We start from the raw sequence: 4346 nt of genomic DNA, 5'->3' as shown, positions 1-4346 counted from the left end.
GAGAGATGAAAATATCTCATTATTCATGAGTTTAAAACTCATCCACACATGTAAAATAGGCGCGCCTCCTTCATGAGGGGAATTCCCCACACTGAGGTGTCAAAAATGCATCATTTCCTCTAAATATCTCTTCTTTTTTAACTAATAAACCTTGTCCTTAGTCAACTCTTCATCTTATGTGAGTATTTACTCATTTTTGGGAGATTTTCTTTTATTTTTCAATTTATCTCCTCCCTACATTTGGATTAATCTTATTGGTCCATAGGAACCTTAATCCAAAATTTTTAAAAAATCTGGACTCTCAGGATAAGGTCCTTTTTACCTATTTTTAATTTATTCCAATTACACACTGGAAAGTTCTTTTTGAATTTGTGTTTCAGGGGAAATCATTTTAATAAGAAGGGATATTTTTCCATCCAAAGATATCTAGAAACTGAATTATCTCTCTCTAGAATATTTTCTCTCTCTAGGCCAAAACAGATAGAAACAAGATCTGCTATTATTCTGAAAAGGGGATTGATTATAGGGGGAGAAACTGGACATCTTGAGGGGCTGGGGGAGGAATCTTACATGCACTAGACCCGTAAGCTTTACAAGGCGGGCCTCCATATATGGCATGACCTTTGGGATTCTCAGCTTGCATAGTAGCGTGATTGGGAAGACATTGCTAGAAAATATGGGCTCTCCCCCGACACTCAACGTGTTGTTGGGTCAATGTTTTCTCTTTTATATATACTAGTGTCGTGACCCGTCTCCAACGAGGTAGAAGCATTTTGCATTTTCAAGGGAGTATTTTCCATGGAGTTACAGGCCAAGGAAATATGTGTAAAATCACCCTTCCTTTCTTTTTAGAAGCTAGGCACATCGAGTTACACACAAACACGCATAAAGATGTACGTATCTATGTACATGTACATATGTGTACGTGTACGTGTAATCTATTGAAACCATACATGTTATAACTGGTAGAAATGTGTATGTGTATGTGCGCCTATGAATGCATGTCTACATGTCACATACACACATGTAAATGCGTGTCTGTGTATGCACACGCGCCCATAATATCCATAGATATTGTTCACACTCATACGTATATGTATACATCATCCTCAACTTGCCAACCTTATATATAAACACATCATGATTGCCATATATATCCATATAGAAGTTTTTAAAGCACCAAACTTGGCATATAAATACACATCTAGCATTACAAACCCATAAAATGATGACACTCTTAACACACCCAAAAACGGCTTCAAAACAATCTTCGGATAACTCTAGGTTATCTCTCCTTGGTAGCCTATACCCCGCGCCTCCATCTGGCAAAATGTATGCCAGAAAAAAAACATTAGCATTAAAGATATAATTCTCATTGAAAAAAAGTAGGATAAAGATAAAAGCTTACAAAACTCATTTGGTGGATCAATATTTGAGACTAACGGCGTTTGAACAGGCTTGTAAACAGCAAATCAAAAATTTATGTATTGTCCAGTGCCTATGCACCGAAAATCTACTTATCAGGCTTTTCATAATCCACAAACATTACACGTACATGAAGTTCATCTGCAACCTTCCACAATCACAGATTGTAACTTCCAAGGAGCCCAAAGCTCTCGTCGTAAACTATCTTGACCATACAAACCTAACAATAATCTGGGTTCTAAAAAGTAAAGATATTCCCTGTTGCAAAAATAATGTTTCAATAAAAATATAAATCAATCAAACAAAACACAAAAGCTACTTAAAAAGGAAGTTTCTATATAGACCGTAAAACACCAGTGCTCTCTAATAGTTCGATAATAAGAGATGTTGCTTGGCCTTCCCAAAATGGAGGGTCTATAAATTCAGCCCCATGAATATTAAATAGATCTTGGAAAACGATAATACCTATATTATAGCAACATCCAAAAAAATTACTAGCAATATATTGTCCATCACCATAAACGAGCGAAAATGATCTCCTTGCCACATCCATCTTAAGCAATATACCCTTGATATCAAATATAACACTCTCTCTCTCTATACACACACACACACACACACACACACACACACACACACATACACACACACACACACACACATATATATGGCTGTGTGTGTGTGTGCGCTCTCACAATAGCTTGAGCCAAGGAATGAATAATATAATGGCAGTGTATATAAAAGCAATCCAAAAGTAAACAAAGACTGCACTTGGACATCTTTCGAAACATTCTCCCTTCAAATGCTTACTTCATTATACAAAGATATGTATAAATGTAGTCTCTAACATTTGCAAGCTTCCATTTACATTCACATTCTTTGGCACGCCATTTGCAAAACCTCCTTGTAGACAACATTGGTTGTGAACACTTCATTTAAACCTCTTGTGCCGCTTTCATATTCCACAATATGCTTTACATACACTTTCACTGCATCGGATGATCTAACACGTGACATAGCAACATACAGTTGTCCATGTGTGAATACTTGTGTGGCCAGATAAATTTTATCCTGGGTATAAAGACTCTGTCTCCAATGTTTGTACCTATAATCATTTCTGCTTCTATCACCTTTGAGTTAAATTTACGGAGCAAAATGATAGGGGCATTATTAATCTTTAGAAGTAAGCGGTGAGGAGGCTAACCACCACCTAAGTTCAAACTATTCAAGTAAATTGGATACAGTATTGTGCCGTTCTCACAAGAAACAACAGAATCTATACTGAGGTATTCTCTTTCAAGACCAGGCAGCAATGAACTCTTTCAAGACCAGGCAGCAATGAACTCAAGACTAATTCATTGGTCTCATCAACCTCTAAATTTTGCGGTGCAAGAATATCACGGTCTTTGAAGAAGCATGCATAATCCTCAACTCTTTGAAGATATTTGTATACCCATTCTATCAAACTCAAAACAGAGTTGCCATGGATCAACATTTACGGTGGAATTACCACTCTGCCTTCTGACCTACAGTGCCATCCCCAATTTGTAATTTCCATTTGACAAATTCATCCTCTATACCATTATAAGCACTTTGTCTAACCTGCGTGTTTTGGGTGAGCTTTAAAACACTCACATATCTCCAAATATATGACCGGCGCATAATGTTGCATCAACAATGTCCTCGCGTGATCCCTTCGGCACAACTGGTAAGATTTGCGTGAAGATAAACAAGTCAGGTTTATCCATCTTTCTAACATAGCCTTTGAATCTTGGTACAATTGATGCATATATCTAGGCCCCCAGTATATGTGGATGGCAGTACCACCCTACGTCCAGCAATGCCTCTGCAGACACTCTATTAACCCCATCGCTTAAATTAACCATATCTACGAGACCTTGGTATACTTCAGTATGCAATGCTTTCTGGTTATTACGTATCCATACTAATCTAGATTCTTCCATGCTACTATATGCATTAACAATGTACTATTGCAAATGACGACCACCACGTAGAAGGCATGCATTTGTATCTTCCCTAATCCGTAGTCTATAAGCATAATATTGTCGTTGAGTTACGGTCTTTGTATCCTCATTTGAACTTTCTCTATTTCTACCATTGAGTGGAATTCCAACATGCCAACCATCCTCTCCTTAAGGAAATAGAAAAACATAGAATAGAGGCATATACGAGCGATGCAAGTTAGATATTTTTTTTATAGCACCTGTGCGTGACATTATTTGAAGGTCTCCATGCCCCACATGAAAATCATCTCCTTGACCCGGCACGATAGCTGCTACCTCACTTCCTGTAGGAGCCAAGTATTGCTGTGAGGTTGATCGAGCTTCAGTGTGATGACAATTCTCAAATCTACATGTGGACTTGACAGCAACATTTCTTGCATTGAATGAAGTGCACGGGCGTATGGATTATGTACATACATCATTGTTTGCAACCTTTCAACAATGTTATGATTTAAAGAGGGCATCCCATGAAGTCTATTCTCTAATTGTATCATACACATAAAGCTAAGCAAATCGTGGAGCCGCATCTCGAGTTTCATTAGGTATGACAGAACCAACACAATGATAGGTGGTACCATGGATTCGAAAATTGAATACTCCTCCTCCCCTAGTGAATTGGCTATCAGAGTGAGCACCCAGTGAAACGAATGCCAAGGCATCATTATAAGAGTGTATATTCTTTATGTATTCCTTACTTGCATTATCATTACCACGCAACAACTCCACCAATACAGGAGGTGGATTTTCCACTGGTAGTAAAGAGACCTTCCCACTTCCACAACAGTGTTTGCCCACATATTCTCCAAGCTTTCTTGACGCCTCACACTTCCAAATTATTGCACCACAAAAATGGCACTTGTAAGAAAGGGCTGATGAGTGAAGAGTACAATCTCCAAA

This window comes from Cibotium barometz, chromosome 21, assembly GCF_041138505.1.
Source record: "Cibotium barometz isolate CiBa-2024 chromosome 21, ASM4113850v1, whole genome shotgun sequence".
Taxonomy (NCBI): domain Eukaryota; kingdom Viridiplantae; phylum Streptophyta; class Polypodiopsida; order Cyatheales; family Cibotiaceae; genus Cibotium; species Cibotium barometz.
The sequence above is the reverse complement of the archived record's forward strand: the minus strand, read 5'-3'. Positions refer to the sequence as shown.